Source organism: Amblyomma americanum, chromosome 3 (genome assembly GCF_052857255.1).
Source record: "Amblyomma americanum isolate KBUSLIRL-KWMA chromosome 3, ASM5285725v1, whole genome shotgun sequence".
Classification (NCBI taxonomy): domain Eukaryota; kingdom Metazoa; phylum Arthropoda; class Arachnida; order Ixodida; family Ixodidae; genus Amblyomma; species Amblyomma americanum.
Genome location: NC_135499.1, coordinates 18,158,162 through 18,179,716, shown reverse-complemented (window position 1 = coordinate 18,179,716; position 21,555 = coordinate 18,158,162). Strand labels below are relative to the sequence as shown.

General features: G+C 49.7%; 1 pseudogene; it reads right to left on the bottom strand.

The window, feature by feature from the left end:
• Nucleotides 1-759: 759 nt before the first annotated feature.
• LOC144123451 (uncharacterized) lies at nucleotides 760-15,438 on the bottom strand (annotated as a pseudogene).
• Between the last annotated feature and the right edge of the window lie 6,117 nt (nucleotides 15,439-21,555).

Here is a 21,555-nt window from a genome sequence, read left to right as displayed (position 1 = left end):
GGCTATGCCCGTGACCGCGCGGAGGAGATAAGGACGTCCGCCGCAAGCAGGGGAGGCCGGGACGGGACGGGTCCCTTTGTTGGCGACTTCCGACTCCACTGTAGTGGCCTTCCTTGCGAACACTAGACCAACGAGTTCACGGAAAGGTCAGCGAACTCCACACCTCCTAACCAAGAATTTCACGCGGAAACTTGCTGTCAGTGTGACATAAAAGTCCGGCCACAAGGTTCCAAGCAGCACTGCGCACACACATACACAGCCTCAATTCGTTCCGTGCACACAAGGTTAGGACACCAATCTGCACGTTCCAGAACTTGCCATGTCCGCTCTCTGTATGCCAACTGCCAAGCTGGTCCCTAGCCTCCACTTCCCACATTATATCTACCGGTTACTTACGCATGCAAACATTGAGCACTCAGAGAGCTCGCATGCTTTAAACTCTTCAGCCGCGCCCGGCTGGGACGCGGTCTCACTGATGCCGACCGGTCACAAAAAAGGACAACTCCCGCGCCCCCTTTGCAAGCGCCTCTGCGTTCCCGTAATAAACTTACAAAGGCCCGGCAGCGTGGTGTTGGTCGAACCGTCCGCCTGTACAAAGACTCTGAAATGAAAGCGCCGTTTCCTGTCAAGCTTTCCCCCCTTGGCAGCAGTTGGCAATCTTGGACGCCTGATGAGCGTTTTTGCTTTGGATTGGATTGGAGCAAACTTTATTTGTGCCTGCAGTTGGGCGCTCGCGCGCCCCGACGAGGGCCTACGTGTCTACGAGGTTGCCGCTACTCGGCGCGGGTCTCCACTCGCCGTTGCCGGCTCGCTGGGTCCCTGCCTTTCGAGCGCCCCGAGGACCTGCTGGACGGCCCATAGCTGTTGGTCTCGGTCGTTGCTCTTCGCGGCTGCCTCCAGCCGCGGCGGGATTGTTCTTGATCTTGCTTCCTTTGGATTTTTGATGCAGTCCCACAAGATGTGCGTGTGATCTGCCGTCTCCCTCCGGCAGACTCTACACGTATCGGTCGGGTAGGTCTCGGGGTACATGCGATGCATCAGTCCCGGCCTCGGCAGCGATCCGGTCTGGAGCTGTCTCAGTAGTACCGCCTCCGCTCCACTCAGCCTCGGGTGCGGGGGTGGGAGAGTCCTGAGAACCAGGCGGTAGGCCTTCGTGATTTCGCTGTAGTCCGTCATGCGGTCCTTGGTTCCGAACCACGTCGGACGGTGTGTTGCCGGGGCGCGGTTGGTTAGCGCTTGCGCCGCTGCGTGTGCCGTCTCATTTTGGTTCTCACTGCGTTCCGACGCGTCGCCCGCGTTTGCCGGAAACCACTTGATCCTTACTCTTCTGTCTTGCAGTTTGGTCGCTCGTAGTACGCGCTCGGCCTCCCTGCAGACCTGGACTTTGGCGAAGTTTCGCATCGCCTGTCTCGAGTCACTCAGCACCGTGTTGCAGTCTGCGTCGGTGATGGCCAGTGCGATGGCCACCTCCTCCGCTTGTTCCGCTCCGGCGCTTCTCACGCTCGCTGCCGTCCTCGTGGCGCCGGTCGACGCCTCTATGATGACCGCTGCGAAGGCGGCGTTCCGCTTGTAATCGGCCGCGTCTACGTACCGTGCGTGCTCGTCGTTGGCGTGCAGGTCGATGAGAGCCTTGGCCCTCGCCGCTCTTCCCTTGTTAAACTCGGGGTTCATGTTCATGGGTATGGGGTCGATTCTAGTCTGGCGTCGAACCTCTTCTGGGACGGGGAGCTTCATCTCCACCTCGTTGGAGTGTCCTATTCCCAGGTCGTCCAGTATCTTCCTCCCGGCTTTGGTCGTGGACAGCCGCTCCAGTTGAGAGGTTCGTTGCGCTTCGGCTATTTCTTCGAGCGTGTTGTGCATCCCGAGTTGTAAGAGGTGGGTCGTGCTCGTGGACTCGAACAGGCCCAGCGCCGTCTTGTACGCTCTTCTGATGATTACATTGATTTTGTTGCGTTCGTGTTGCAGCCATTTGTGGTAGGCTGCAACGTACGCGACGTGGCTGATGATGAAGGATTGGACGAGCCTTATTAGGCTCTCGTCTCTCATGCCAGCCTTCCGGGAAGTAACTTTTGAGGAGTCGCATAGCGTTGGCCGCTTTTGCGGTGAGACGGGCGAAGGTTTCGCCGTTTCTTCCATGCTTTTCGATGACCATGCCTAGGATCCTGATTTTCCTGACCTCGGGGATCACGTTGCCGAATTTGGTTATGATTCTGATTTTTTCGCATTTGCGTTGTCTGGTCTTGCCTCTGCCATTGTTGGTAGGTGTGAGTATGAGGAGCTCCGATTTGCTCGGCGAACATCTCAGTCCGGTGCTTTCCAGCTGGTCTTCTATCGCGTCGACGGCGGCTTGCAGCGCGCCCTCGATGTGGGCGTCGCTGCCGCCGGTCACCCACAGTGTGATATCGTCCGCGTAGATGGTGTGCCTGACGTCTTCGACGTCCGCGAGCCTATCGGCCACTCCGATCCTTACCAGGTTGAACAGCATCGGTGAAATGACCGATCCCCGCGGTGTGCCGGTGCTCCCGAGCTTCTTCTCTTGCGTTTGTAGGTCGCCTGCTCGTAGCTCGGCGGTCCTGTCTGTGAGGAAGTTCTTGATGTAGTTGTAGGGTCTTTCGCCCATGTTGAGCTTAGAGACTTGGGACAGAAACGCCGAGTGTTTCACATTATCGAAGCCCCAGGATTGCCTTGTTGTCGCGGGCGCTGCCGCCATCGTCTATGATTTGGTATTTGAGCTGCAGCTTCGCGTCCTGCGTGCTTTGGTGCTGTCTGAAGCCGATCACCGTGGCCGGGTACAGCCCTTCTCGTTCCAGGTAGTATTGCCACCTGTTGAGCAGGACGTGCTCCAGCACCTTGCCCACGCAGGACGTGAGCGAGATGGGCCGGAGGTTGTCCGTGTCCGGTGGCTTCCTCGGCTTGGGTATCAGGATAGTCTTGGCTATCTTCCACTGCTTTGGTAGCGCGGCCGCTCTCCAGTACTTGTTGAAGTATTTTGCGAGGTTCTCGATCGAGCCGTCGTCGAGGTTCTTGAGCGCCTTGTTCATGACGAGGTCCGGGCCAGCTGCCGACCGGCTGTTGAGGTCGTGCAGGGCCGCGCGGACCTCCTCGACGTCGATGTCACGATCGAGCTTCGCGTTGGGTAGGCCGCCGTACGGCGCGTGTTGTTCGGTGGGTGTAGTGGGCAGGTATTTGTCATTGATGCGCCTGGTGACTTCGTCGGCGCCGTGTACCGAGACCGCCCGATGTATGACCTTGGCGAGTCTGTCCCTTTGGTGCGACTTGGTCTTGGTTTCGTCGAGCAGGTGCCGCAGCAGGTTCCACGTCTTCCCGCTATGCATCTGCCCGTCTGCCGCGTTGCAGATGTCGATCCACTGTTGCGTGCATAGCACGCGGCAGTGCTCCTCGATCGCTCGGTTGACCTCCGCCACCTTCTTTCTGAGTCTGCGGTTGAGCCGTTGTTTCTTCCAGCGACTGAGTATCGACTGCTTGGCTTCGATGAGATGCGCCAGCCGGCTGTCTACTTTATCAATCGCCGCGTCTGTTTCAATTTCTTTGGTCGCGTCGCGTACGCTCTTGGAGATTTCGGCCGTCCACGACTCTGTCTTCGATCTCGTCGTCAGCATCTGTCTTCTGGCTTCTGGCCTCTCGGAAGGCATCCCAGTCTATCCATCAGTGTGTTTTGATGCTGATGTCGTTGTGTTCCGGTTGCTGATTTCCACGATGGTGTGGTCGCTGCCGAGGTCGGTTCCCGTCTTTCTCCAGGTGATCGCGCCCCGGACGTCATTCTTGACGAACGTGAGGTCCGGAGTGGTGTCCCGAGACACAGAGTTACCGATTCTCGTCGGATGTGTTGGGTCCGTGGTGAGGGTGAAGTCGAATTCCATGGCGTCTTGGTACAGGTCGTGGTCGTTTGCTGTGTACTTGTTGTAGCCCCAGGCTGGGTTCATCGCGTTGAAGTCGCCGCAGACGATCAGCGTGTTGCGGCCTGCTGCGGTGCTGGCTCTGTGCAGTATTTTTTGAATCTCTGTTTTCTCTGCGATGGGTTGCTGTAGATGTTGAGCAGAAATATGCTTCCTTTTCTCTTCTTGCCCGCGACGATTTCGGTGAGTGTGTGCTCGATCTTGATATTGCTTTGCAGCTCGTGCTCAACGAACGTGAGTCCCTTCCTGACCAGGGTGCACAGGCCTCTCCCGTCGGGCTGGCCCTTGTGCACTCTGTAGCCGGGGAAGGACGGTGCGTTTTTGCTTTATAATGCCTGTTGCGCGACCAGTTAGCCCTGACTGTCGCCTGCCATGCAAGTACTCTCCGTTTGGGGCGGCGCTCCAGCCTCTTCTGAAATCTTTTACCTCGCGATTTCGCTCGCCCCTCTTTTTTCGTGCACACTGCTGTTCCCACTGAATAACGTGCTACGCCATTTCCCGCCTGCCGCTGCCTATCCACAACGTGAACGCCTTCTGCGGCCGAGAAGCATGCCTTCATCTTGCCCTTCCTGCTGCTACCGTCTGAGTCACCCGCAGGCGTAGTCTGAGAGGGCTCGGCTTTCTTGCGCTTAGGGTACACTCGGCGGCGACGACTCTTTCTAGGTGTCCGGTGGTTTTCTGCGTGCGCTTCCTTTGAAAGAAAAACTGGTAATGGCGCAAGAAACGGGGACACAGAAGGCACACAAAAGACAGGACTGACGCCAACTTACAACTGGGGTTTATTGCACCTAGCCTGCCTTTTATACCACAACCAAGCCATATCAACAAATGCGTAAACGTTGTACATATCAAACGGCAATTCATGCGAACACTGGCAGCAAAGTAACGCTGATCACTACAGAATTTAATCTACACAGAGCTTGGGAAGCCAACTTCTTTTCTGGCCAGCAGAAATAATAACAACATCATCCAAGGGGCATGACAAGTTCACACTATCAATATATGAAACGCGTGAAGAAGGCGAAAAAGAGCACGAATTGAACGACAATGAGATAAAACCACGTGAGAAAAGATGACAATAATGAGGGATGAAGTCTGAAGATACAGCGCCTAGCGTCAAGTGATAAACACTGAATATCATTCCTGTAAAAAACAGACGTCTTAGCGTCTAAAAAACTAAAAATTGTAAAACACCGAAAGAAAGGACGAAACAAGAGCACAAAACCAAGGGAAATCTGCGAACTACAAAAAACCTTCTATAAAAGACGTCTCGGCACTGCTAAGAATAATGGAAGGCCTGCTAACGCATGTTTCCAGCTTTTATGATGAAATATGCCTCAACAATCTCTCTCTCAGTTTTATCGTTTCCACTCTTCAAAAATCTAGTTTTGTCGAATTCGGGACGGCACTTAGAACAGCTATTGCAGTGGTCAACGAGGAAGCTCCTTTCGTTGTTGCGCAAGTTTCGGGAATGTTCACTTGCACGCTCATTAAAACAACGACCTGTTTGCCCGATGTAAACGAGGCCACATGAGATACCGCTTAGCTGTGGCGTTGTTTTAACAGGTCGTTGTTTTAATGAGCGTGCAAGTGAACATCCCGAAACTTGCGCAACAACGAAAGGAGCTTCCTCGTTGACCACTTCAATAGCTGTTCTAAGTGCCGTCCGGAATTCGACAAAACTAGATTTTTGAAGAGTGGAAAAGATAAAACAGAGAGAGATTGTTGAGGCATATTTCATCAAAAAAGCTGGAAACAAATGCGTTAGCAAATAGTTCGCAGATTTCCCTTGGTTTTCTGCTCTTGTTTCGTCCTTTCTTTCGGTGTTTTACAATTTTTAGTTTTTTAGACGCTAAGACGACTGTTTTTTACAGGAATGATATTCAGTTTTTATCACTTGACGCTAGGCGCTGTATCTTCAGACTTCATCCCTCATTATTGTCATTTTTTTTCACGTGGTTTTATCTCATTGTCGTTCAATTCGTGCTCTTTTTCGCCTTCTTCACGCGTTTCATAAATTGATAGTGTGGACTTGTCATGCCCCTTGGATGATGTTGTTATTATTTCTGCTGGCCAGAAAAGAAGTTGGCTTCCCAAGCTCTGTGTAGATTAGATTCTGTAGTGATCAGCGTTATATTGCTGCCAGTGTTCGCATGAATTGCGGTTTGATATGTACAACGTTTACGCATTTGTTGATATGGCTTGGTTGTGGTATAAAAGGCAGGCTAGGTGCTAAAAACCCCAGTTGTAAGTTAGCGTCAGTCCTGTCTTTTGTGTGCCTTCTGTGTCCCCGTTTCTTGCGCCATTACCAGTTTTTCTTTCAACATGAACCAACTCGTCCAAACTAGAGTTTTACTTCCGCTTCCTTTGTTCCAGAATCACGCAGTGAAACCGTCGCTGAATCCTGACGCAGCTCTTTGCTGTCACCGGGCGCGCTCAACGCGTCCGCTAATACCGCTGTCTGAGTTAGCGCAACCTGCGTCCCTTGTATTGACAGCTCGACCGACACGAGCGGCATGTCCTCAGCTGCCAGTGATGACCTACAGGCCACCTCGGCGACTTCAGCTGAACCTGCTGTCACCTTTAAAGTTTGTCGTGCGCTTTGCAGTTCTGGGGAACTAATCTGCCAGGGACAGCGACTTCAGACGCATAATTACCATCTCTTAATTCCGGCCTCGCTCTTTGTGTTTCCTGCACTTGCGCTTTTTCTTTCTCGCTGGCCTTTTCTCGTGCTATACGCTACGAACGAAGACGATACGTTTCGCGCTTCAATTCCAGCGATTCCCTCTATACTTTATTATTTATTTATTTATTATCAATACCTCAAATGCCCCAGGAATGGAGTATTACATGAGGGATGGGCTGAGTGTTTCACTAATGGGAGATTGGATGGCAGCCTTGAAGTGCAGTGGATCGGAGTGGTGCACGGAGTCGAATGGCAGGCCGTTCCAGTCTCGAGCAGTTTGCACGAAGAATGAGCAAAGATGAGCTGTAGTCTGTGCTGGGGGAGGGTAGACTGTTTTGGGATGGTTGGTGCGGCTTGATAAGCGATGAGCTGGCAGGATAGCTGAAACATCAAGTTGGCTGTGATAAAATTTATGAAAGAGGCAGAGCCGAAAGATGTAACGTCTGGACTCGAGATTAGTAAGATTAGCCTCAGATTTAAGTGCAGTGACGCTGGTGTGATACGAGTAGTCCGAAAAAATAAATCTAGATGCGCGATTCTGAACTGATTCGAGGGTGTTTGAAAGGTTAGATTGATGAGGGTCCCAGACTGAGCATGCGTACTCCAACTTCGGCCGGACAAATGTGAGGTATGTTAACGTTTTAATAGAAGCAGAAGCGAGTCGCAAGTTCCTACGGAGGAAGCCAAGAGTGCGATTGGCTTCGTTTGTTATGTTTGTTATGTGCGCTGACCAATTAAGTGTGTTAGAAAATGTGATGCCGAGATATTTATACGATTGAACAGACGCTATTTCAGATGCACTAATTTCGTACTTGAAGGGTTGATAGTTTTGACGCCGATGGAAAGAAAGAAATGACGTTTTGTTAGTGTTTAAGGACATTAACCAAGTGTTGCACCAGGCTTCAACACGTTTAAGGTCGTCTTGAAGTAAGCGAGAGTCCGAGGTGTTATGGATGGGGCGGTAGAATACACAGCCGTCTGCAAATAGGCGGATATGAGAAGTGATATTATTAGGCAGGTCGTTAATATAGATTAGAAAAAGCAAAGGCCCAAGCACAGTGCCTTGGGGGACACCGGAAAGGACCGGGGAGCAAGATGACGAAAGTTTATTAGAATACACAAATTGTTTCCGGTTAGTGAGAAAATTGCGTATCCAATCTAATACAAGGGGGTTAATGTGTAAGCTTGAAAGTTTAAGTAGAAGTCTTTGATGGGGAAACTTGTCGAATGCCTTTTCAAAATCCAAAAAGAGAGCGTCCACCGGAATGTTTAAATCGAGATTAGAGCTTATGTCGTTAATGAATAAAGCGAGTTGAGTATCACATGATAGCCCTTTGCGAAACCCATGCTGATTAGGATGAAAAAAAGTGACAGATATCAGAAATTTTACTATGTGAGAGTAAAGCACATGCTCCATTAGTTTTGAACAAACGCTAGTTAGTGAAATGGGACGATAACTAGAACATAAAGATGGAGGACCTTTTTTCGGGACTGGAACAACCTTGCCTACTCTCCAATCTTCCGGCACCACTCCTGATGACAATGAATGCTGGAAAATATGGCATAAAATCACACTGACAGTGTTTTTCGTATGTTTTAGTACCTTGGTGTTAATGCCATCGACACCTGCAGAAGATGAAAGCCTTAATGAGTCAATGATTTTCACAATACCGGGAGGATTAAAAGTGATCTCAGGCATAACAGTGTGATCGTAATGGGGAAAATCTGGTAAATTGTTAGCAGGTTCTTGTGTGAAAATAGAAGTGAATGCACGGTTTAGTTCTTCGGCTGTTTGACTTGCAGGAATCGGGCGATTGCAGTGATCGTGTAATTGTAATGGTTGCGAGCGTTTAGGGTTTATAGTGCTCCAAAATTTATTAGGGTCATTTTTTAACATGGTTGGCAAAACTGATGAATAGAAAATACGCTTTGTTTTGCTAGCAAGTGACTCAAACTCCTTTTCTGCAGTGTAATACTTTTTCCATGAGCATTCGTTGTTAATTCGTTTAGCAGTGCGAAAGAGTCTTTTCTTTATGTTGTTGAGACGTTTCAGCGTGCGGTTGAACCATGGCGATGATTGTTTATCGGTTACAGTGATAGTGGGTATGTACGTCTTTATCAGCTCATGCATTTTATCCTTGAAAAGTAACCAGTTAGTCTCAGCGGAACGTTTAGAAAGGTCCTCAAGAAGCCAGACGGAAAATTCCTCAAGTGCAGTATTGATTGCGGAATAGTTTCCTTTGTCATATAATGTTATTGTTTTCATTATTGTTGTTGTACCCGGTAGATGGCAATGAAACGAACCGTGCATGATGGAATGGTCACTAAGACCTGGTAAAGATGTGAGCGAAGAGAGCTTATCGGAGTCAGAGGTAAGGATCGGATCGAGTGTATTAGACGAATTGCTGCTATGACGTGTTGGTTGGGCGACTACTTGCGTTAGTCCAAAGGTTAGACACGTGTTTACGAAGTCACTTTCAATGTTATTCTTTGATAGTGTTTTGGCGAGATTAGACCAGGTAATAGCAGGAAAGTTAAAGTCTCCGAACAGCAGAATAGGTGACTGACGGTGCGTTGCAGTTACGCATTGAAGAACTGCGTGGAATTCAGCGACAAAAGAAGCGTTGGCGTCGGGGGGGCGATAACAGGCGCCGATTATTATAGGCGGGTAAGAGGCATTGGAAATAACAAATATAATTTCTAGGGGCGATGATATTTTTAATTCGATGCATTGGAGATTTCGGTGGGCTGCTATCAGTACGCCACCCCCACGCTTGTCGGTTCGATCCCGCCGGAAAATATTTAAGTCGGAAGAAAGCGAGAGAATTTCAGAGTCGGTGATTGATGATGTGAGCCACGTCTCGGTAAGAACAATAAGGTTAGACTCTTGTGTGAATTATATTGCTGAGAGGATCAAGTTTAGGCAAAAGGCTTCTGATATTAGTATATATAAAGGATAAGTAAGAACGGCTAGGTTTCAGACAAGTGTTTCCTACGTGTGTAAAGGGTGGGGGACAACCATCTGATTACAGCGGTCGAAAGTGTAAGTTTTCTTTCCGATGGTTAGTTAGTCATGTCTGAGTTTGAATTTAGTTTCTTCCTGTGCCTTCGCGAATTCCACAAGGCGCTTTCTAGCGGCAAGAGTACTTGGGCAGTAGTCCTCAGAAATACTGTAACTTGTGCCTTTCAGTTTTTTGGCACATGAAAGAACCTTTTCTTTAACCTTAAAATGCGCAAATTTAACAATTATTGGTCGGTTTCGGTCCGCCCCAAACTTTCCCAGCCTGTGAGCTCTCTCGATATCTAGGGGAGCAAGAGTGGTGTCTAACTGCTCGCTGCAGTGTTGGATAACAAGGGCCTCTGACTGCGCCCACGTTTCCCGTTCGTCATCTTTATGGCCAAAAAAAAACCAGGTTTGATCTGCGCGACCTGTCATCCGAATCATCAAGTCTGCTTTTAATAGCAGCAACCTGCTCAGAGTTCTGTTCGGAGAGCGCCTGTACTTCGTTCACTTGTTTCTTTACAGCTGTTATCGATGAACAGTCGGCTTCAATTTTTGCCAGTCGGTTTTTAATTTCTTCAAATGCTTTGTCACTTTGGGAAAGCCTGACGCGGATAGCCTTCATTTCTGCGAGAAGTGAGGCTTGGCCGGCTCGGATTTCGTCCAGTGCTTCGAAAATGCCATTTTCACCGGAACGAAGGGTGGGGGGACCGGGGTTTAGCTCAATATCGCCTGATAAGATTAGTAACTGCTTTATGACATGGTAACAATCAGAGGCAATATGAATTCAACACATTGGGCTTGACAGCACCAGTAAACCAGCATACCGCGTGCGTCGCGCAAATAAGCAGTATTGAGAATTTACCTGCAGCAAGAACAAGCGTCGAAGGTGAGAAGCGGTCGTCATGGTTGGGGTGCTGCCAAGCCCATAGAGCTCGGCGGTGGCTAGTGTCGCGTTTATACATCGGTCAGGTGGGGAGGAGGTTGATCGCTGGCGAATCATCATCGGAAGTAGCGGTGATAGACAGGGGGCGTTTCCATCCGGTGGTGGTGCCGGGCACTGGCGCAACGCTGTCGCTGACGTGGGGGTGGCGGGCGTGATGCAGTGCTGCCGCACATGTTGGGCACCGCGCCGTTCCGGCGTCCAGGCCGGCATCCATGAGGGCCTTCCGGCATCCTTCCAGTCGTCGCAGTGGGCGTCGCACCGTAAAAGGCAGATGGACACCTGCAGCAAGAACAAGCGTCGAAGGTGAGAAGCGGTCGTCATGGTTGGGGTACTGCCAAGCCCATCTGCAACCGCAGTTGCAGTATCGCTAACCGCGTCGATGTCGCCTCAGGTGCAGCGCTCTTCTGACCTCCGCCCATATGACCCGCGGCCGCCAATTGGTCCTTTTCTGGCATTGGAGCCAGCACCGTTTTCAATTAATTTTCATAATCGCCCAACCGCTGTCCATGTTGCGCATCCACTAGTGGCGGAAGCTGCATTTGCATCAATTTTATTTCTTTAAGCTCAATTTGGAGCTTCAACTTTTCAATTTTAAACATTTGAGCCCTGCGCTCCTTTTCTTTCCACAAAGCTTGCGTCATGCTTCCAAGTGCCTGCTCTGTTGACGCGAGTTGCTCGATAGGCTATAGGCCATTCCTAGACGCGGCATCCATCCCTGCATCAGTCATTTCAATGCTACCGTATAGCTTACAACTATTACACAGACTAGGCAAATTCGGAGGAAGCAGGAAGACGTCCTACCTCTTTCGATGCTCCGACGACCGCAGCACTGTCGATCTCAGCTTGATGACAGCGGGCTCCCGGGAAGGTAGATGCCCATGAGTTTATCCTGGTCCCTCAGCAGATCAGCTCTTCGGACCTCGCTTCACTTGGTCGCCTGGTTACTTTTCAGCAGCTAGCTGACTCGAACCCTTTCGAGGTGGACGCCTGGCTCTTTTTCAGCAGCTCGCTGACTCGAACCCTCGATGGCTTGTCGTTGCCCGGCTCCTTCAGCTCCTCGCTGACTTGAGCTTCCGGCGTCCACTCGACTGTAGAAGAACTGAGGATTGGGCGAGTTGGTTGTGATCCATCGCATTAAAAACCAGCTCTAGAATCACACAAAGAGGACGAGACGAGACACACGAAGGCGCTGAACTTACAACTGAATTTTATTCGATAGTAAGAAGTCAATTTATACAATACGCACACACGTGTAAGGTTGTCCAGTGAAACACAGATGCGCCGTAATCACCCACATGCGATAACGCCCCCCCCCCTCCGCCAAAAAACAAACGAACAAGAACACATTAAACAAAATTCCAAGGCACGTGCGCTATCGTCAATCCCGCTACCCACAAAGATGCAAGCTCATTTCTCTGCTTGACAATCTAATCGATGTTTTGCTCACACATTCATTGCCCTTTCTGGGAATGTGGAATGCATCAGCTATCCCCCTTGTGCATTGGTCATCATGTACGAACAGTACGGTTGTATCCACAAAAAACGGAGGACAATTACAAGCAATGCAGTGTTGTGATACATTTCTATTTTCTTTCCTGCTGATGGAATTGGAATGCTCTGTGAGGCGAACATTGATACACCGCCCAATCTGGCCGATGTATATACGCCCGCAGGACAAAGGAATAAGATATAACACGCCTTTCTTACAAGTAACAAACTTGCTCCCATGCTTGTTAGTGCATTGTTTCCTGCTAACCTTCCCCTCACATTTTCTCTGTACTGCAGCTCCTACTTTCCCCAGTTTATTGGGAGCAGAAAAAAACAATGCTTACGCCATATAGGGCTCCTACTCTTTTAAGCCGGTGAGACAGGGCGTCGATGTACGGCATAACCGCTAACTTCCCTACTTCTGGACCAGAGCTAAGTTCTGAGGTGGGCCCGGATGCCTTCAGCGTTTTAGACACTGTTTCCGCATAGGACACGATAAGAGCATCCGGGTAACCCGCATCCCTGCACCTGCTGACCTGTGAGTTGAGGCTGGATCTGATTCTATGGGGGCAAGATTTCTTCAATGCCATACCGATGCGGTTCTTAAAAATGCCAGTTTTCCCAATTTTAGAATGGAAAGAATTGTAGTTGAGCAATGGTTTCTCGCTACGAGGGTAGTACCCCCTACAGACATGCTCAGGGTCAAAGGTTAATTTCAAATCCAGAAACTGTAAGGATCTTTGATGAGGCACTTCATGCGTAAATTGCAGTCCTTACCCATGGCGGGAAAAAAATCACCCAGAACGTGTAAAATTCCCAGGAATGGAGACCTGCCTAGTATCAAAAAATCGTCGACATAGCGGAAAATGCGAGTGTTACTTCCAGATTAGTTGAGGAAGAGCTGGCCGGTATCCTACGCAACGCGTTTCCCAAGCAGGCGATATAGCATCATCGGCGCTTATTGCAGTGTTATCATGGTGTGTAAATGTGTAAAAGTGCAATTTGTGAGCAAGAACACGTAATATTTAAGATATGGACGACACAGCTTGCGTTTTATGCCAGGCAAACAAGCAGTACTGTTTGCGCACAGCCATGTAAACAACCTCAGCGCCCGGATGCAGTTGTCATAATCGTCGCACTGCTGTTGCACAATGCGCACGCACAGCAAAATGCTGTACTATTATTTCGAAGCACTCATTTAAACGGCGGTGACTATTCATCGGTGCGGGCAGTGAAAGCATTCGAGTCGCGTAAGGTTTTGCAAGCGGCTTAATTGGTTCCTCCAAAAAGGTTCTATTGGTCGAAGGAAATATACGTTCGACTTACAAATGCGTACATGCAGCGGGAAAGTCGTCGCACTCGGCACTTTTTTCTGCTTGTTTCGTGCCTCAAGGTTACTGTATTGCCACGTTTTGATAAATTGAGTTTAATTATCGAGCCAATGAATAACGAACAAGAACTTGGTAGCTAGCTACAAAACGCCGCGGCTTTCACGACCCAGATCGGCGAAGGCATGCACGGCACGTGCCGGTTTTCACTTACGAGAGCACTTGACAGCTCTAAAGAGACCACAGTCATACGAACAGCATGCTTCTAAGCGTAAATAATAAAGCAGGGGTTCATCGATTTCTGTTTCCTCAATAATCGGAAAACGGGCGCCACGAGCAAGTCCGCTTTCCCAAGGATCACTCAGCTCGCGTACTAAGTAGAAGGCTTCCCAAAAGAGAACACGGAAAATGCATTTCATTTCGCTAAGCTAAAAGAAAAAACTTTTCGAGCGACCGCTGTCTACAGTGTGCATGCAAGCACCTGAACAGCTTGCAGGAGACAACGCGGGGCGTGTATGCCCTCGTGACGTCAGCGATCAGAGGTTGCCTGACCAGTAAGCAGTTCCCAAAAGAAACGGAAATATTCGTTTTAAAAAAATTTACCGCACATAACCAACTGCAAATTAGGGAAATTATAATTTAACCTGTTGGAAATTAAAGGCGATAAGCAGGGTATGCGTGAAAATAGGCTGTCATGGCCTCTTTATCTGATACAATAAGGACCATAGCATGCTAAAGTATCACGGACCATTTAATTATAGAACGTCAAAGTACGGAACCTCAGACTACAAATTGGTAGGATACACAATATCAGACTACATTTAAAAGGGTGTCCGCAGATATGTGTGAGACAGTTACTGCGGCATTTCCTTTCCTCAGAAACCGAATTCCTATATTTTTTTGACAGACCATCAGATTTCTTGTTGTCTTCTTTTTCTAGGCATAGATGGCATGTGGTAATTTTTCCTAGTACTTTTTAATCAACTATCTGTAAGCAATAAAATAATAACACTTTTAATCTGTCATTGATAAACACCATGCAGAAATAAAAAAAAAATCCTCTATGCTCCTTGGTTCCGATGGCTGTTGGTTTCCTTCATGTGTTAGCCTTTGTAGGATTGCTTGCGCGGTTCTGCGACTATATATACTCACTAAGTGCTGTGAAGGAAACAAGCAAAAAAGGGCGTGATCTTGATTCTGGCTTCATTCTACGTACATTGACACCCCTCTGGAATTCCTGATCGCCGTCTGTAACAATTCGTAGGTAATATCCACCAGCTAAATGCGCAGCCCTTCTTGCTAGAAGCCGTCCTAGCGTTCGTTGGGCTGTTATTTCAAAGTCGCAGTCATATTGTTACTGACGCTACTTAACACCAAAATATATTCTTGAGTGTTTGGCTTGAGACGCACTATCGGCCGGATGCTTGAGATTACTCCCGGCACACCTTGAACCGTGGCTGTCGCTAGATCTTCGGCCAGAGACGCCAATTCTTGAAGTTTCGAAATGAGAGCATAGCTCTAATAGACTTGGTGGAATACGTCCGCACAGAGCCCGATCCACACATCACTGGCCACAGAGTGCACTGCGAATGAAACGAGGGACTTTTGGCGACCGAGAATATATCTTGGACTATGGATCTGTTTAGTTGCGCCTCTACTTCTGTAGAAATTCGCATGCGCTGTGTCTCATGCGCAGCATTGTCTTGAGCAAGGAATCGGAAAAGCGTAATATTTTCGACGGAGACCAAGGAACAGACAAGAACCTCATATAAGGTCTGGTTTGTTAGTACTGCTTTAAGATTTGTCGGGCTAGTTAATTCATTCTGAATGAAAACAACTGCGCGAAAGGGTGGAGACAAGAGAAACACACACGACACTTACTAATTAGACAAAATATTCAGCCTGATACGGAACCTCCACAAATATATTGTCGAGAGGTTTGGGCTGAAGACCTGGGGCATCAGTAGAGGGTTGAGCGACCGGTACTCCGTGGGGAGGCGCAGAATGGGATTGTTGCAACCGCTGAACTCAAATTCTCGCAGTGCGGTAGCCTCGCTCAGGTGTTGCCACATTGCCCCTAAACCATGCCTTGATCGAGGGATTCTTGCGACAGGAACAGTCGGAGCATAGTCACTTGACACCAGATACACATCATAAGCTGTCGTAGCGTTTCACGGCAAAAGTCTGCGCTGGGCGCTTTGGCGCAACTGACGCCAATGTGACATAGCATTTCTGAGCAGTCTCCAACTCCCGAAAATTCCGGCGTCTCAAATGACTCGATATACCAGCAGCAAGTCTTCCGGATCCATGCCACTCACGAAGGCAGAAACCAGGTATCCTGCGGCCATGAAGTAACACTTTGAAGCAGTCTGCAGTCCAGCAACATAAGTTGATCGAAAGGGACTACTGAGCTGTGCTGACATCGAACGCCTGACTGTAAAAGCGAACACCTTTCGAAAAGGCCTGCATCCAGTGGCATCCGGTTGTGTCGAGGCTTTCCAAGGTCCAGTTCCGAACCATGAGCCGGCAGCCCACATAAGCACTGTCCGAGGATATCAGCCTGAGGATACTGCCGCGTGGCACCAGCGCCTCTGCGATCGGCCTCATTTTGTCCTGGGCTTCTGTTCGTCTTTCGACATGGCCGTGCCTGTCAGTCACGCCCAGTTGGCCAGTTAATGCGGGAATCTGGCTGTTTCGTTGGAGAAATGCGAACAAGGAATGCTTATGAGCAAAGAAAACTCTCCCCCCGTCTGGATTTCAAATGAAAGCCGTTGTGTGAAGTCCACCCTGACCCTAACTTCGGAGTAATCTGACCGCAGAGCTGGAGTGACGCCCTAGCTACAGCGCGTGCTCATATAGGCTCGAACTGAAGGGAAGATGGCTGATATAAAAGCGCCCATAAGAACACATCTACTTATTTTTTTTAGAAACCCTAACTGCTGTTGACATTAGGATCTTATGCCTTTTTCATGGCTTTCTGGTGTATTTTCCTAATGAATTCCTAACGGTTTTATAAAACGAATTGGCCATCGTAGTTGCAGTGGTTTCCTAATGAATGCTGTTCTGATGATTCGTTATTGACTTTGTCGTGTGTTACCGGCCGTTGCAAAACTTGGTGCAAATCTTGAAATCCGCACCGCTAAATAACAAGCACAATAAACTACACCTGTACCTCTGTAGCGCTATGGCTGACGAAGAAACTCTCGACTGCCGCACACGACAGCGTGAAGGTGTTCGACGCCGGAGAAAATGAAAACTGATTTTGAGGAAATCAAAGGTGCAGAAGGTTTCTTGACGGTGATCGCCTCACCCGCGGCGAGGGAGGGGAGGAATGTCAGAGGGAAAGAATAGATGCCGCATTGACGGCTCCGGAATAATTATGAGCAATGACATCTTCTTTTGCGTTTTGCCTACATTTAAACACGGCCGATGCAGATGGGTTCAAACCAGGGTGCTCCGGCTCAGTAGGCGAGCACTCTATCTACTGAGCCACTGCAGCGGGTATCGTCGCCGCAGAAGGGACTCGGCCCTCTACACTGCGATCGGCGCCGGGAACACACTGAGCATCGGCGTGAGATGGCCACTGCCCGTATCCTCGAATGGCGCAACGGGCGCAAGGTGGTGCCTGGGCCTTCGGCGGACCCTGATAAAGGTCCGCCCGCAGCCAAGCGTCTGCAGCCATACGTGAACATGGCCCGGCAGTGCGCTTGGGCGACTTAAAAACAAAAGCGACGCATGAGCGCCTTGTAGTAGAGAGGTGGTGTTTCGATCCCTTCAGCCAATTTCGGATGCAGCAAAGCCAACGACAAATAGAAATATGTGTACTGCAGCGATGGCGTAGAGGTAGGACGTCCGCGTCGCGTGCAATAGGACCGGGGCTCGAATCCTGGCGCTGCGCAATTCCCCACCGGGTTTGAATAAACTCCTCGTGTCGATGAAATTGCATAACCAGGCCTGGGTGAGGACTGATCGCTGTGACCAGAACCGATAACGCGCTCCGTCACCAGAACAGGATTAATTGGCCACACTGGTGTAGTGTTCACAGTTCACAGGCTCCCCGTTTTCTTTTAATATTTTCCGGCGATGTTGAATCTAATCCAGGCCCCGCCCATTACGACAGCATATTTTCCGAGCTCCAAAAACTAACTACCGGGAAGCTACATTAGTTTACGACCGGCAGAACATTAAAGACCAACTGAAAACTACCGAAACAACCTTAACCGACCTAAACAAGCTAATGAACCACTACATCACACTTTCTGCTCCCCATTCTGAAATAGACGCCCTGAAAACTTTAAGCACTAAAATTACCAGCAAGATCGACAAACTGGAAGCACGTATGGACGATGCAGAAAATTGCTGTTGCCATAACAGTCTCTTATGTTACAATATTCCTGACACTAATCCCACTGAAACGTATGCAGACTCGGAAGAAACCGTCATTTTTCATTGCTCCACTCAACTAGGTTTTGCCATCGATCCCAATCTAATCGAGCGTGCTCACCGCCTCAGGCCCCACTCAACTGATCGCTAAGAGGCAATCATCGATAAATTCACCTCATCGAAAACTAAGGAAAGCATCCTTTCCTTAGGTACTAAGCTCAAAGGCACCAACTACAGTCTTGGCGAAGACTTCTCCCTTCGCGTTCGTAACTCCCGCAAACGTCTTATAGCCTTTACCAACTCGGGAGCCAATAAGTTCACTTTGCGCTTGAAAACATTACATAATGGTCCTAAACGCTACATATCCGATGAATCATCACAAACATTAAAAGAGGTAAAATAGCAACCCTCTCAACATGCACCTGTAAACACATCGTCCTAATAATGTACACCAAGAAGAACTTTCATTGTCAGCCAATTTTACTAACGTGCGCAGTTTCATTCCAAAGCACGAAATTGTTTTCTATATCGTCGCTTCGTCTGTCAGCAACATACTAGTATTGACGGAAACGTAGTTAAATAGATTGCTCCAGCCGTAGCGGGACGGAGAAAGTGTTTTCGCTCTTCGCTGTCTTCTCGCGTGTGGCGTGGGTCGGACAGTGCCCTCCGTGAGACCGAATGCTGACGACGCCCCTGCGGAGAAATTCCTGGCAAGGTGGGCGCATTCTCAAGTGAGAAAACCCAACCGGAACCCTCAGGGCCAAGCTAGGCTTAGCTCGGCGCTGCCGAGCGAGGCCGCGCTACGCGTCTGCATAAATTCTGGGTTGTCGACGACAGCTACGCGGATGTCCGCTGTGTTGCCACCTGCCGCAGCCTCCACGTCCACGCAATCGTCAGCGCCTCCGGGCCTCCAGCGTGCGCCGTCTTCCGATGCTACGACTTTGGCCTGTGACATGGACTGCCCCAAAGCCTCCGTGCCCGCGACACTCCCTCAAGAAACTGCGCCCGTCGCGCCGGTTCAGTATTCCCACCAAGCGCCGTCACCAGCGTCTGATCCTCCTCCACAGCTGCCTCCCGTGAGTCAAGGCTCTCTTCCGCCTGCGGCGAACTCGTTCCGTGTTACAATCAAGCCTACATTGCGCTTTGATATGACTACCATCCCTGCCCGGAATGTTCAAGCCACAATTGAAAACGCTCTTGGCTATTCGAACGACTGCGGGTTTGTCGTCCATCGCACATCGAACAACATCACGGTAAACTTGCCATCCTTGATGGACGCCCAGAAACTTTGCGCAGTTATGCGGATCCCCCTGGATGACAGCAAGCATGTCCCGGTGCAAATATATCTTGCATCTGGTCCTGACACCCTCCGCTGCATGGTTTATCATGTCGACAGCACGAGCCCCCTCGAGGATGTGCGCGCAAATATTCGCTGCTCAACTCACGTAGTACTGCAAGCACGGCCTATGGGGCGCCGGGGCTCAAACCTGCTCATACTGCAAGGCCCGTTGACTCTCCCAAAGTACCTTACCTACTATGGGGCGATCGTCAAACCACAGCGCTTTCGACCTCGTCGTATTTTTGTTATCACTGCCACAAAGAAGGACATATGCAAAATACCTGCCCTAATCCAGCAGCTGTGGCCGACATGAATGAACAAACAGTTCCTTGTGCCCTGTGCAAATCGCCTGACCATGACATTCGCTCCCCCGCTTGTCCAAAGAAGAAGCAAGCGAAGGAGTTTCACATGTCGCCTGCAAAAATGGATGTTCCTACAAGTAATTGCTTTGCATCTCTCGCATGTGACGACAACGACTTCCCTGAACTTCCTTTATCTGAGCCCGCTGCTCACATGCGGCTCCTCACCAGAGTACATATGCACAAGCGGCTCACCTTCCCGGATCAAATGGTACGCCAAAACGTCCAGTGCATCCATCACATGTGGATACCACAGATGAAGACAAAGCTTTAGTCAATGCAATCGCGGAGGCTCGCCGCCGACTAGGCGCCGAGAACAGCGTCGTTCTCAATCCTCTCGAAGAATTCTAATAACTCGGGAGCAATCATCAGAGGAATCACCTCGAGTAAGCACTGGGCCACAATCAGGTGCCGACCACCTGATAGCCGTGACTACCCCGACAGTGGATAAGATATTAGCGCTGATGAAGCAGGTGACATCCCTCATCGTGCAAGCTCTTCGGCCTCGTCATGGATAGCGCATCATCATCTATGGTGGTGCAGTGGAACTGTCGAGGATACGCTAATAAGGCCTCTGAAGTGAGCATCCGCCTTCGCGACGGAAAGCTGAAGGCATGGGCGTTCCTACTGCAAGAGCATAATGCACTTCCACGCCTTTCAGGTTTCAGCGCCTTCCATTCACCCTCTATTCCTGATCGCCGTTGCACCGCCTCCTCCCTCAGCCCAGGTAAATCTGCAATTTATATTCACAGTTCAGTTCCGCACACACCGCTCGACCTTTCACGATGGTGCAACACACGTCACGAGGTTGTCGCCCTTCTCGTAAAACCTACACGCACACCCCTTGTCCTAGTTTCTTTTTATAGTCGTCCTGGCTCCGCATCTCCCAATCTGGGATGGGTTCGTTTTCTACGTTCTTCCAACTCGGGTATCCCTATTCTAGTTGGTGGTGACTTCAACGGCGCACACACTGCGTGGGGTTAACCATCGGATTCCTCAAGGAGTACACACATCCAAGGGAGCTTTTCGGATCATTCCTTTCAACTTTTAAACCACCCGAATACTTCTACCCGCCCACGAGGTGGCCCGTGTTTACCTGATTTGACTTGGTGGTTAGGCCCCTGTAACCCTCGTTGGGCTGTTGATCCTAATACTTGGGGTAGCTATCACAGCCCTATTTTTATCTCCCTCACGCCTACGCGTCTACGGAAAATACGCCGCACTGTAAGAATAACATCATGGGACTCTGTACGCGCAGACAATCATTTATCTACATTCAACCCCTCTTCAGCACTGTCTACTCTCTCTTCTGTTCTCTATACTCACACTATTACCACTACTGTAAATGAAGAGGATCCAAACCCGGACATGCATCTCTTGAATCTGTGGGCTCTTCGTCGCCAGGAGGATCTTTCCGCTACTCGTCACCCCGATGACCCATCGGCTCTTCCTACTCTTCACCTCGCTACCGCAGGGGCGCGGCGCTATGCAAAGCGGCTTGGCAGGCAACGCTGGGCTGCATGGTGTGCCTGCCTGTCCTCTGCGCAGGGCAATCGACATCTTTGGAGAGTATTTCACGCCATGGAGCGCCCTTCTCCGGTTGCAGATTACAGAGAGAGCATTCGCCTCGCGCTAAATGTGGATGGGGACACATTTCCACAACAAGCGGCCAGTCAATTTTTTCCAAACCATGACTGCACCGCTACGTCTCGACCTGACTTATCGGTTACAGAGCCCTCTGATGGGATTACTTCTGACCTCACCATGGCAGAGCTGCTGGCCTCCATTGAACGTTTAAGAACTACTACTACTCCCGGGCACGACGGCATACCTAACTCTTTATTCCTTAACTTAGAAGGCGTGATTTGCAAACCCTACTTGATACTTTTAACGAAGTGTGGCTTTCTGGCGTCATGCCGGGAGACTGGAAGCATTCTATTGTGGTTCCAATACCCAAGTCAGGTCACCCTCCAGTCTCTCTCTCGGCCCTTCGTCCAATTTCTCTTACGCCTACCATCTGCAAGCTTTATGAAAACATACTAGCCGCACGCTTGTCGTGGTGGCTGGAATCCCATGATTGTTACCCAGATTCCCAAATTGGTTTCCGC